This window comes from Pinus tabuliformis, chromosome 4_2, assembly GCF_031772625.1.
Source record: "Pinus tabuliformis cultivar Carrire ecotype Pingquan chromosome 4_2, CPIR1, whole genome shotgun sequence".
Lineage (NCBI taxonomy): Eukaryota > Viridiplantae > Streptophyta > Pinopsida > Pinales > Pinaceae > Pinus > Pinus tabuliformis.
The window spans coordinates 541,741,231-541,756,137 of record NC_142304.1 but is presented as its reverse complement, the minus strand read 5'-3'; positions in this window follow the sequence as shown (position 1 = coordinate 541,756,137).

Below are 14,907 nucleotides of genomic sequence, written 5' to 3'. Positions count from 1 at the left end.
AGCCTCCATTGAAGCCACCAAGCAACTGTTGTGGGATAGAATGTTTGAGTTGAACAATTCTATATTGTCATCATGCTGGGGAGAGAAAGGTGGATGCCTCATCCTTTGCATCCCAATCTGGCTCTACCCCTTTGTTTTACTATATATGTTGGATAAGATTCATTGTACCTAGTCTGTTGGCCTATGAGAATAGTGCAAGGAGAACAACATTTCTCCTATTTTTTTCAAATCCTACCTACTGAAATATGAAATGAAGGATGAAACGAATGAACTGAGACATACATGTAAACTAGAGCATAATATCCAATGTAAGGTCGATTGCGAGGAGGATTCACTGAGAATAATTTAGAAATCCTACATAAACTAAGCCATTACTCGATTGTAGGAATTTTGTGGTGCATGAATACCACTTGGACACCTTATTCATTTATGGCTTAATTACTATTTTACAGGACCTCCTAGGGATATCAATCAAAGGAGCATCCAAATCCGAGAGATGATGATCTCGATTAGCCTTGAGTTTATAGTTAGAATCCTAAGATGGTATGGGGGAGAGGTCAAGGGCGAATCCTATTCCACCTTTTTATCTGCTACAAATTATGCAGAGATTTAGCTTTGCGCCTTGTGTGGGAGAAAATTTTAGCATCGTGTTGGGATATGAGTAATGCTAGTTGTTACATGTTATGATGCAATCTCCATCTTAGAGAGAATTTTGAAGGAGGGGATCCACTGATGAGATTAGAGCTTCTTGGATTAATATTGGAGTCCCCTTCAAAGATGAGAGGATAAACATGATTATTCTTTTCTATGTGATGTCCATAGATCAAGCCCTATAGCTTAGTGAAATTGTTTCTTTCATGTCCAATATATAATTTATAGAGCCTGATAATACCCCCTTTGTGATTTCAGATGACCCCTCGAATTCCAACTTCCCCTGGATTTCCTTTTGGGGAACCATCAATTTTGTGTTTATAATGTCGCTTTAGAGGAACCTGCCATATTTCAATAGTTAGATGCATAGTCCTTTCGCTTGCATATGAACATATAATCTTAGGGATATTGAAATTCCACCAAGCCAAGATCTCCATCTCTGATGGAGGACACTAGAAGTCCTTATCATCCCATATGGAGAGGAGCAATGTTTCCTCAATATATTTGTGGAAAAGTAGCTAAATTCCTTCAGGTGTTTTATGTTTGTCATTGAAGGTTCTTTGATTTATCTCCTTCCATATTTTGCATGTCATGATGTTAGAGGATATTTTCTAACATTGATTAAGGATTGCACTTTGGAAAGGATTCTTTTCCCACTTCTTAATGGATTTGGTATTGTTGGCTTCCACCTTCTTGGTGCATTGGAAGCCATGAGCTAATTTTCCCCATAATTTATTTTCTATTGTACGGGAGTCGAATAAATGATTTATAGTTTCTTGTTGATATTTATTCATGCAACGACATGAAGAACCATGAAATCCTCTTTTCAGAACATTTTCCCAAGTGAGAATGCGACAAATTACAAGGAGACAAGTGAAAGTTGTCACTTTTGGCCAGAGTTTCACAAGATGGTATACCCCTTTGACTATGAAAATTCTCGAGTTTGTGTAGCCCAACCTTAGGAGGTCTGATCCTTCTTTCCCCCTTATGAGTATTTTAAGGAGTGCTTGATGCAGAGAATCTATGTTTTCCTTTGTGTATTCCTCCTTGCATAGGATATGTTATTTCCACTTGCGAACTCTTGTGAATCCATTATCAATCCAATATTGATGAACCATATTTTGGCCAGTCTTTTGGGTTATTTCTTGACTCAGAGGGGTTGGGAGATTACTACCCAGGCATGGAAGTTGATTTCAGGAGTCTGTCTAGAATCCTGATATTTTTTCATTTTGACTTTACCTGCACTTTCCCATAAACTATGTATCTGGACCAACATTTTCTTAAGGTTAACAAGGTTCTAGATGAGAGATCAATGTGCTTTTGTGGAGAGAGGAATTAGGTCTTGCTTTGCTATGTTCCTAGATTATTTGGAGTGCCATAGTAGAACCAATGAATCTTCCACATACTTCATCGAAAGCCACCATATTTTGGCTCCCAAAACTTTATTGGTGGGTTGTAGATTGCACAAACTAGGCCCTCCTTTTGGTTTCGAGAGGTAGAGAGTCTCACATTTAAACAAAGGCCATTTTTTCTTAAGGTTAGATCCCATACATAAGAATTTTATTTGAAGGTTTTTAATGCATTTGAGAACCCATTTATGGGCCACAAAGATGGAAAAAAAATTAGGTAGGGATGATTTGAAGGAAAATTTTGAGGAGAACAAGGTGGCTAGCAATTTTGAGAGATCTGAAGGTCCAACAATTGAGCATGTCAAAAAGGTCGCACCACGAAGAGTGCTTGGTGGTTCATTCAGTGAGAGGGACACCAAGGTACTTTGAGGAAGAGTATTTGAGGATAAGCCCAAAATACACTTAATGTTTTGTTGGGTGATGAGAGGGATGTTGAAGAAGAATATTTAAGACTTTTCCATATTAATGGAAGTACCTTAGGTTTCTAAGAAAAGGTTTAGGATGGTTTTTAATTCCATAGATTATTTGACTGATGGGTGAGTCATGTGCCATAAATTTCTAATGGGATAGGGTGAAGTTATCATGAAGGAAGAGGCCATTTAAGGAACCTTTCTATAATGTAGCCTTGATGGATGTTTTTATGCCTTACCCCATGAGGAGAAAGAGAAACTGTGTTAGTGGATCTCCATATATGATTCCCAAGAGGGTGTAAATGTGTCAGAGGTAAAGCCATTAAAAAGGATTGAGAAGAATGCAATGTAGACAAGTGACATGACCCATCGGGTCCAGTGGGTGATAAAGCTAAATGTAAGAAGAATTCTTTCGATGTAATCCCAATTGACGTTGTTAAAGGTTTTGGACATGTAATGTTTATGAGCGAATTTTTGAGAGACTTAAGAGAATGAATGATTTCATGTGCTAGGATGATGTCATCAAGGATCTTCCTTCCTTATAGATAGTCAAACTTCTCTGGGTAAATGAGGAAAGGAAGAATAGGTTTCAAGCGATTGGAAATAAATTTCATGATTATTTTGTAAATAACATTACACAGTGCTATGAGAAAATATTTACTTGGAGATGCAACATTTTCCTCCTTAGGGATCAGGTCTAGGAAGGTAGAATTAAAGGCAGAAAGGATGCATTGGTTGGCCCTCAAATCTTTTATGATCTCTAGGACTTCCTTGTGAAGAAAATTCTAACATTGCTTGAAGAAAGTAATTGTGAACCTGTTAAGCCCTAGTGCTTTACCACTTACCATGTGGTATATAGTTTTGTTGAACTCTACTCCCATGATGGGGCTAATGATGGTAATGTTATGGTCTTCAATGAGTACTTTTTAGACGTTTGAAGTAATTTGATTGATGTATTCTCTGTGTTGCGGCTGAGGATATTTTAAGAGATCTAAGAATTATTTGACCAACTCATTTTCAATTACCTCATGTTTCTCTAAAGTTTCCCATGCTTCATTGCATAGTGAAGTAATGAGATTGGTGGAGACATGTTGGATGGTTGATTTTTGGAAGGATTTATTCTACTCTCCCTCCTTCAACTAGCCAACTCCTGATTTTTGTTTCCAATATATCTCCTCCTATTCTTAATATTCCACCAACTCCTTAGTGAGAGATTATTCTTTGTCATTAGATTCTTTTGAGTGACCATTATTGATGACATCCTACTAGAGGTGGACATTTCCTTTTCTAGAGTATGTTTTTCATGGAATATATTGCCAAATTCTTCTTTATTCCAATGTTTGAGGAGTAACTTAAGTTTGTTATGCTTCTATTGAGAGAAATGCATTTTTGAATCATTTATAAAATACAAGCCATGCCACCAACCTTCAATTTTCTTGATAAGGTTGGTATCTAAAAGCCAAAATTGTTCAAAATTGAAGGGGTGTTTGAGTGGCTTACCAAAGGTTCTCCATGTCGAGCCTCAAACCTGCACCTTCCTATACACCCTCTCAGCCTTCTTTTTCCACTTACTTCATCCATCAAGCTGTTAAATCATTGCATTATAGTCTAAAAAGAGCTTCTGACATGGTTTTCTAACTATGCTTATGACTGTTGTTTGGTTTAGATTTTTGTTCAGGCAGCTACGGAAACTGATAGGTTTCCGCAGCCAACACAGGATTCCGCAGCCATTTTGTTAAAGGCTATGCTACAGGTGTCCTATGAAGAAATGAGCCACATGGGCAAGCTACAGGTGACGGGTACATGGAACGTGTCCCTTCAAATCAGCCAAATCATCCATAGAAGTTCACGGTCAACAAGGGTCAAAGGCAAATCCAACCAAGGAATTTAGCGGTGGTACGTCTCTATTTTGAGCACGTGAAAGTTTACATGGCACAGTCCTCAGCCCACGGAGACATCGGCACACCTAGAGATCATCCCCGTAACCTGAATCCAACAGCTACCACTCCAAAGATTTAATAGACATGATGACCGTTACGCTAGATCTCGGCTGAGGAGATCTACGTGTCTCTGGCAATGCAGTTAATAGCATAGGATTCAGTTAGTTAATTTCAGCACTTTTTCATTATAAATAATGCGTTGATGAACGCTGTGTAGAAGCTTTTTGCAATGTAATTTTTGAACTATTGCTATTATCACCCCACTATACTCTGTTTTATATATTTTGTTGCTGCTTTAATACATGAGAAGACTACTTTCCTGAGTTCATTCTTGTGACTGTTCGTTGACTGGCTGAGGTGGCAGAGGGCCCCTGCACACTAAAGCCCTGTATAGTTTTCATTTGATTTTATTATATTTCTGTTTTCATAATCATTAGCTTGTATATAACATGCTGTTTTGATGTTTTTAATTCACTGTTGTTTACATTTTCACTTCTATTTTCTTATAGCTGTCAGCTGATCAATGCTTTTCTACAGGTTTTCTTAGGCAGCCCGGGCGAATTTTTTTATCTTTTTGATAACTATTGACATATGAGATCATCTTGTCCTTCCTGCTAATTTTCATTTTCTGAAGTTTAATTCCAGCACTATCCTTTTTCAAATTGTGTTTTTCCTATTTATTTTCTGCTACTTAGACATCATACTACTCATTTTCTTATGGTTTCTTTCTATAGTCAGGTGACTCTATTAGTAAGGAATCAGAATATTATTTATTGTAGTGTGATTTAGTTATCATATTGCTTAACTTATTCATGATTGCTTCCCATAAGGTAGATTGAGCTGAAGGGTAAAGGATTAGAAGAGTTGAAGTAGTGTGATTAGTTTCCTTTATGCAATTTAATTTCTTCCCATTTAGATATCATATTGCTTAAACTTGTTCATGATTGCTTCCCACAAGGTAGATTGAGCTGAAGGGTAAAGGATCAGAAGAGTTGAAGTAGTGTGATTAGTTTCCTTTATGCAATTTAATTTCTTGCCATTTAGATATCATATTGCTTAACTTGTTCATGATTGCTTCCCACAAGGTAGTTTGAGCTGAAGGGTAAAGGATCAGAAGAGTTGAAGTAGTGTGAATTGGTTTCTTTGCTTTTAGTTTGAGTTGCTCTAAGTTCAGTTTTTACTTTCTTTTTCATTCAGCAGCAAGGATACTGGGCCATTGTCATTAGTTCATTGTTTGATACATTTACTTCCTCTTAAGAATTGATTTCATTACAGTTGTTTTAAAGCTTTCTTTTTGAACACTTTTAAGTTTGGGAAAATAACTGTAGAAATCACCATTACCATCCATACTTAACTTTCATTTTCGCCATCACACATTATGGAAAGATAAATCCAAAAACAAACTAAAAAAACTCAAAAACGACAAAAGACTAAGGAAATGGTTATCTTGTACATATAGTACACTTCACTTCGTTAGTTTATGAATCCCAGATTGACATTTTAAATAGCAATTTAGAACACACTAAATTGACCAAACACTCCATGAGAGGGAAATGGGCTAGTGATCTAATCTAGCAAATGGGATAATCTCAATTGGGAGTTCATGGTGAGTTGTGAGAAGTTTTTCCACTACTAGGAAGCAATCTAAGTTGGAGGAGATTTGAGTTGAGTTGCCTCTTCTATTGTTCCAAGTGAAAATGTCATGGTTGTTCTCATGTTCACCATGTCTTTTTAATCTATAAACTTATGAAAATTTTCTAACTTTGGCTCCAGATGTCATCTTCATTATTTCTTCTCTGTTAGGGAAGTAATGATGTTGAAATCACCCCATATTATCCATTTATCCATGTCCACAAGATCCTTTAAGGAATGGAGCTGTTGAAGCATTTCTTGTTTCCTCCTGGGGGCTTGAGGTCCATAGACATTGAACATGAATCCATGCAAATCCAAGCCCAATAAGTGGAAGGAAGTCCAAAAAACAAAGGATTTGAAGGGAATAGCTTCCATGTTGATGTAAGAGGGATCCCAAGTGATCTCTAAAACTCTATATGCTCCTTTTTCATTGATAACGATGATCTTTTCCTTTCTCCACAATCTAGACATTATGGATTCAAAGACTGTGTAAGAAAATTTTGTTTCTTGGATAAGAATAATTGTCAAGAGATATTGATGGATCTTCTGACAAAAAATATGTTGTGTCAAGGGGCTATTGAGACCTCTTATGTTACAAGAGATTACCTTCATGGTAAAACATGGTTTTAAGACGTGTAGATATATGTGATCTATTATATTGACCAAAGTCTACCAGCTTTTGTCCTGGGGTATCTAAGTGTTGTAGCAATGATTTTTTCCCTATCTTCTTGAAATATTAACCACTCTTCTTCTCATTTTTGGTAGTGATGGTTTGATCCCTTAGTTTCTTTGATGCTTTGGATTTTTGGAGGGATGCTACTAAAAGGTTGGTTTTCTTGAAGGGAATGGTATTCATTATTTTCATATAGCATGAATCTTTGAGGGCCATTAGATCTATCCCTTTGATCTTGGTGAAATCTTCTTCCTCAGTGATAAGTATATCCTCTTCTTCTTATGGGTTTGATTTTTTTGGGTGATCATTTTGGGTTTCTTCTTCTGATCCTTCCTCTTTTTTCCTCATCAGACTACAAGGAAATATTCAGGAGTGATAATACTACATTTCATGAACCACAACAGATAAATAATGTCTTCTTGAAATAAAATATGCAATTTGAAAATTATGACAGCAAGCTATATCAGCTAAATAGGGCCTGATATACAACATGCAGCAATCTGAAATGTTTTGGATGGCAAGGACAAGCTTCAAAAATAATCATATGGTTTTTATACTACCCAGAAAATAAAGTATTATAGCAGTTTCGCATCATGCTCAAGCTCCACACGTTTGAAAGATACAACACAGACAACTCTATTTTCCAAAATATTAGTGTGCCCTCCATCCTTTTATAAGTCAAGAGGAGGGGGCTACAGTCTGGCCATTAATGGCCTCAAGGACTGCATCATTCTTGGCTAATTAAATCCCTCACGGGGTGTAACTCCTAAAGTAAATGCAACCGCGTGCTCAGTTATAAATTCTCCTTGGTAAGTGCGGCCTTACTCAATAATTGTAACTTCAATTCAGAAATGTGCCATAGAGGGATGTATGCCCCACAATCTTACAAGATAAGATGCTCTATGGTATGTTCCCTACCTCATGAATGCACAATAACCCCTAAAAATAAAAAATAGAAGGAAGGGTCGCATAAGGGAAATTGAACTCACGAGGACCAACCTTACAAGTGTGACATCTCTTTCCAATTGATGATATTGTTTGTCAACATGGAAATGATCTTTTGCTAACTCGAATCAAAACATTAAAACATGCAATTAGAAAGTGGATATGGGAATAGATTTTTCTATAAATTAATCTTTAATGGTGCATGATGAAAACTGCAACTTTTTTGACATTTCTCTTACAAAATTCACTTCACATACCTCCAATATATAGATTACAAATGATAGGCAAGGTATGCAAGGTAGTTAGGAAAATAAAAAATTATAAGTTCCTAAAAGATTATCCCATGTGGATAAATACATGTGACTACATGTGAATTTTCACATGTGGATAAATTCATGTGAATACTTTTATAGAACCAGGTTATGTGTACCTAATGGACAAGTAAAAATTAGACATAATAGGCACACATGTCTAAGCATATGTCCTAAAAATATCCATCCCTTGTCATATTCTCAGCATGGAGACAATCTTCCACCTTTGTTTTCTTTTGCTCTATCCTAAGGTGTCAAAGTCTCTTCCCTTGAAGATGGTTGAGTGAGTTATGAATTGAGATCAAGCTTGGCAGTGTACAAGCCTTGGCTGCAACAAGAAGTTACCAAGAGGGAAATCCTTTTAATTCACAAGATTGGTTTGTTTCTTGCATGGATCAACATGCCAAGGTGAGCATCCGGTCCTAGACAATTGTCCCATAGATGTAACAAAGGTTCTCCAATAAAATAAATTTTCCTGAACTCCATCAAATGGAAGCTTTTTCCACGGAGTGAGAGGAAATGGCAGCAAAGCAGCACACCATTTTTTAATAGAGATCCATTAGTATTATGGAATTTATTGTCTCTTCTATCAAAAGCTTGGATTGCAACCAGAAAAAGGATGAAGACTTTAAAAGTAGAGCGCTCAGTAATTTGGAAACCCTATTGGAGGACATGTACATGTGTCACCCTGAAAAAGAGCGTCTATGATACCTTAAGGAGCTATACAAAAAATGCAAACTTCATCAGCCACTGAAGCATCAAAATTTAAATGTTTTGACATTTACTTGGATGCAATTGTGTATGGCACTAACTTTGTATTTGGATATTATGATGTCTTGTTAACGAGAGCTTTTGTACTATTGTTTTCGAAGAGTGGAAAGTATTGGAAAATATTTTGTATGCTTTGTGGGAAGTATTAGAAAACTCACATGCTTTGATCTGGGAGTGCTTGTGAATTTGTTTTGATAATGAATTGCGTTTTGTAGGGTCTATGCTACAAGTTACAAGTTAATACCTCTGTTTGGATGAAACTATCTGGTTATTTCGTTGTACTTTTATCTCTTCTTCAGAAGAGATAATATATATATTAATATTTTTCCTCTTATATAGGAGTCACCCTATTTGTGTATTTTATATAATTTTATAGAAATCCAATACGCACTGAACACATTGGGGTTGGTTATTTGTTTTGATTGTCCACATTGGATTGAGTTCTATGGAGACTTTGAGGGATTGTTTCACAAAAACTTGGAGTTAGATTTCGATTTATCTACTTCTTTGCTTGGCCATCACTCACAAAAGGTACTTTATAAATTCTAGAACCATGTTCAATTTGTCACATCCTCATTAGTACTCTATAGGATAGTTTAGACCACTATTATAACTATTATTCATTTGCTTCTGCCCAAAACACTTCTACCCCCAGGTGGGCCAGGTATGGGCTATTATATTTAAGTAAATTGTAGTAATAATTTTTGAGATGAATATTCTTTAACTTAATAATTATCACACTCAAACAAATCCACTTGATGGTAAGTCGAAAAGGTTCCATATTTGAAGTGTCCAAGGAGAATTGCATGCATATTTCTGCATATCTAGTGTATTAGTTAGATTTGAATTTATCTTCTGCTTTTCTTGGTCATCACACACTAAGGTGTTGTATTAATGCTAGAACCATGTCTAATTTTTCATGTGCTTTCTGGTACTCTATAAAATAGTTTAGATTATTTTTCTAACTATTATTCTATTGCTTTTGTCAAAATGGTTCCTTTTCTGGCCCCATGTCGGTCAGGTATGTACTCTTATGTTTAAGTAAGATTTAATAAGAATGCTTGAGATGAATTTTCTTTAACTTTCACAATAACACAAATTGACTTGATGATAAGCGGAAAAGGATTCCATATTTCATTTCCAAGTAGAATTGCTTGCATATTTCAGCATTTCTAGTGTATTAGTGAAGTAGCAGTTGTATCCATTTAAACACTAAGCGACCCAAGCATGTTACAAATCCCAATGTCGCATTATTGTGCTACAAACATAGGTTAACATGAGGGAAGGGAGATTTGAACACTACAACTCTCCCAAGCATTAACAATAGCTTTACTAATACACTGTTTTTCAATGTTGGGTTAGACACCATCTCAGGTTTCAACCTTGGAGACATTAATCATAGAGTTTTATCTAATAAATACTTAGAGGGGTGTTTGTAAGTGAAATTTCAATTATAAAGGTTTCTTCGGTGGCTCATAAAATCCACTGTTAAATCTAGACATGTAGCTGACATCATGCTGACAAGGGTAAAGGTGTTTTTTTTTGTTATGATCCAAGTCCAATACGCAATGGGTTACATAGCAGGTCAAAGTGTCTTTTTCTACACTTTTAGTACTTGACAGTGAAACAAATCTCAACCTTGAAACCTAGAATAGGAGGAAATGAAGTAAAGATCTATGTAATTCAGATGTATATTAGCCATGTGTGGGAAAAATGAAGAATGGAAAGACCATTAAAAAGGTAGGTCTAGCTCAAGAGAAAAATAGAACCAAAATTTGACAAAAATGTAATAATACATGAGGATGGTAAGAGATATTTGTAGGTTTGAGAGAATGGGATTGTTTTAAAGTTGGGAATATTTCAAGGTTTCAATATTGATATATGAACCATATTAAGGAAGCAAGGGAATGAGATGAAAAATACAAAACATAGAGATTAAACAAAGGATAAGAAAATAGAACAAATTCCATTAAGCAAAAAGAACAAGGAAAAGCACATAGTTTCATAAATCTCCAAGCATAAGTATTTCACTAAAATGGTGGCCTTGGGTTACAATTTAAACTTTAAAGGTGGAAAATTTTATAAAATTTCCTTTAACCACTCTTTTCTCAAGGGTAGGGTCATATAACATAGGATATTGACTAATATAAATTAATTAATTGTTTGACCAAGGACAATTCTCTTCATAACCCATTCCTAGCTATGTAATAATGAATCCCCTGGGCCTCTTGTAGGGACAAAAGGCTGGTACATTCCTAGAGCACAGTGGGAAAAGTGACATTGTCTGGCTATATATTGCTATCCAACATTTGAGAGAAAATTCCAAAGACTTCATCACCTAGCTATTTCCTCTCATACTCTTTAATCATTAGATTCGATAAGAAAACATCCCTTGGGCATATTTTGTCAAACTATTTGTAAACCTGTTAAACATTTCACCCATATGCTTAGTCTTTATTCCATGTAGTCCCACTTGGGCTCCCAGCTCTCTCAATATCATCATGAGCAGGGTTTACCTTTTACAGACTTGAAAGGGTTGCATAGGTATTGAGCACACTAGCCAACATGAAATTATTTATCTTGATGCCATACGCATGCATTTCATCGATATTTTATGGGCCTTTGTAACATTACCATTCCAAACACCTCATTTATTATCATTAATTTCCCAAAATTTTGAACACCTCTTGTCAAAATAGAAACCCATAACTGTAAATTTTGGAAACTCCACCTCAGTGAAACACTGAAAATACCCTGCAAAACTGAATATTTCTAATTAAAAATAGATTGGGTCAAACTGGTGTCCCCTATTTGTGATTGAACAGTGTAATTCACCTAGAAACTCCATTTCCCATGTTTGATAATGATCAAGAAGACACCAACCATTCCAAAAATTTGTCCCTTTTCTTTGTCTGTGTGATTTGTCTCTAGCCCATCTAGGCTTACTGTTGCAACATTGCTTTAGTACCACTAGTGATGTCACCTAACGCTCTTGCTAGGTGAAATGACCCAATTCCACATTTTTGCAATTTCACCAGAAACATAGGCACAATTCAATCAAAATTGAAAAAATCAAAAAATAACCTAGGCACAATTAACCCTAATGGACAAATCATAAACCACAACATAATCCAACAAACACACAACCATGTAAGAGTACCAATAGTACCAATGTATTAATATCAGATGCATAACTTAAATTTAACATAAAATATGAGCACTATCAAATCACAAGAATATAAGTCCATGTGTAAGTATAGTGGAACCAAATGTGCACATAAACAAGTTTAAACACTTATCTGTATGAATTTTTGGCTGGTTATGGACCAAAGGTATGAGTATGAAGTATTTTTATTTGTATGAAGTGAGGTGTTGAAATTGCCCATATTGGTGTTCAAACATCTTTGATGAAAAAATTGTGTTTGTACTTATGGATAAAGTAGCACAAAAAACAATCGTCAGAGTCAGATGCAAGTTTTGAGCATATTTTGGAAGAATAAATTCCCCTCACTCATAATCTCTTAGTGGATACTATTGGTTTTGATTTGTCTCACTTGTCTAGCCACATTATGGTAAGAAGAGGCTAGTTCAGATTCTCCCTTCGAGACATACAAAAAGGGAAATTTTGTCAAAATATATCATAGTGGTCGTCTCTATCAAACCTCCTTTTCAAAATCTTAGGTCAAGCTTGTTGACTAGCTTAGGCAAACATAATTATGCTCGTTGCATCTTGGTCGAACTTGACACAAGTTGAATAGGTTTGGCCCAAACTCAAACAAATTAAAGATATTTAGAAAAAAATTAGGGAACTCTTATCTTAATGTTGGAGAGTAAGCATAGAGTGTAGCACAAAACTCCAATACCCTACATAGAGGATTTATTCTAGAGGAAAATAAAAAAGAGGTTGAGATTTTCTTCATTTTTACTAAAGTAGTAAATTCCATTTTATCAAGTGCGTAATTAATCATGTTGGGTTATTTTGTTTTCTCCGATCTTTTAATACATGTGAAAACATGTTCAAATCACTAGATTTTTTTGCTAGTTATTTTTTTGCTTATCATTTTATTGTGCCCACACTAATTCTATTCTCTATGGATCTTTTTGTTATTCCCCTAGATATAGGTAGAGGGAGGATGAAGTGTATCTTTGCATTCCTTGTATCCATGAAATCTCATCTTTGCATACTTTGTATTTTTGTATTGTGTAGATATTTCTTCTTTGAGGTTCTTATCTTCAAACTCCTTTTCTAGTTGAAATACTTGCGATAGGAGATAGTTCTCATTGAGAGGTAGTGAGTGCTTTCCTTGCATACATGCAATTGCATCTTTGGATACTCGTGGATACCCCAAGTGGATACATGGAACATTAAAAGTGTAACTATTACTTTGGAATAGACATATTTCCCTGTTTGAAAACAATGGTTGCAGATAGTGGGTCAATCCCATAGTTTTTACTCTTTATATATGTCATTGTACAAATGCGTTTATAGAGATGTGGACAATTTATGCAATCTCCTCTAATACTTGCATATTCTCTTGTGTGAGTGTGCATATTGTTGGCACCGTGCTCATATCAATAATGTTCATAAATATTCTATCCCATTGCCAATGTAGATTCCTTGTTGAAACTGCTACCTGCACCCTCCAAATTGGAAGACAACCTGCTTTCAATGTAAATTGATAAGGGGAACAAGCCTTTTCATTGGAGTAAGTTTTTACTTTGTGGATTTGGTGCTTTAAAAGAGATCATTTATGGCTCCATTTTACAGTTTTGTAACCGATCTCTTATGTATAGAAAAATGTGTTCCCATTACAACTCTAGAAGTTGTAATCTTAAGATTTTATTGTTAAGGTTTTAGGCCTTTAGGTCTCTCCTATCCTTTTTCCAAGGAAAAGGATAAATCACTTTGTTAGGTGGATTATGCTAGTCCATAGGTAAGGAAACAAGATCATGTTTTGAAGGTGTATGGTATCGGTTGATGATTTTTTTTAATGTACATTATTTTAATCCCAAAAACAATAGGATTGATTGTATGTGGATAAAGACTACCTGATGCATTTATTATAATATAATGGTACATTCTTTTAATCACAAAAATCAATATGATTGATTGTATGTAGATAAAAATTGCCTGACGCATTTGTTATAATATAATGGGCATATTGCAGGTTGTGAAACATGTGTTTTAGTGTTACAAGACTCATTGATATATCACCAAGACGAAACCAAAATGAGAACTAGGCTTGAAAAATTGTCAAACTCACAATTTATAAAAATTAGGAATATGCCATTTTTTTTAAGAAAGTTGTCAAGTTAGGACACAAAATTTTATTTTTAAAGTGACTTTCTAGGTCTTATTTTACCCATTTTTGTTTTCTTATTTCATTTCCATGAATGAGAACTTTGCTTCATTGCTCCAACAGGGGGGAAACATGGTCTTAATCCATGTACAATATAATTACTTGAAAGAAGCATTTTTCATTTTAAAAATTTTAACAGGATCTTCACTGTTTTTTTTCTATACCTATTTTTTGAAGAAAGTTGCATAAGTAGGAGGAAAAAATATATTTTTAAAGTGACCATTTTGGTGACATTTTTCCCATTTTTCTTTACATATTTCATTTCTATGAGCGATAACTTCACTTAATTGTTCCAATTGAGGAAAAACATGGTGTTAATGCATGAAGAATATAATTACTTGAAAGAAAAATATTTCCTTTTAAAAATCATAGCAAGATCTTTGCTGGTTTTTTTCTAAGTGTTTCCTCTATGAACAATTCAAGATGATGTTAAAGTCACTATAATCTTTTTGACTCCAAGTCCTACATTACTAGTTTCGATTTCCCTGTCTCATATAAGTAAAAGACTTTTTTTATCCCTTCGGGATAACCATCTAATTGAGTTTTTGTAATTTTAATATCAAGAAAATGCAACTATTTTTTCCTTTTCAATTATTCTTCGTTTCCTTTTTTCTTTTCTCCAAATATGAATAAAAACCGTTGTTGCATGTCTAATAGATTTCTCTTTGATAGAGGCTACTAGGAAAAATCATGGAAAACTTATTGTCCTTTGAAATTGAATGTTTGTTGCTAGAGTTGAATGATTGAACACCTAATGTATTACGTTGTCATTGCTATAAATTTTGGTGTTTATAGTTTGGGGACT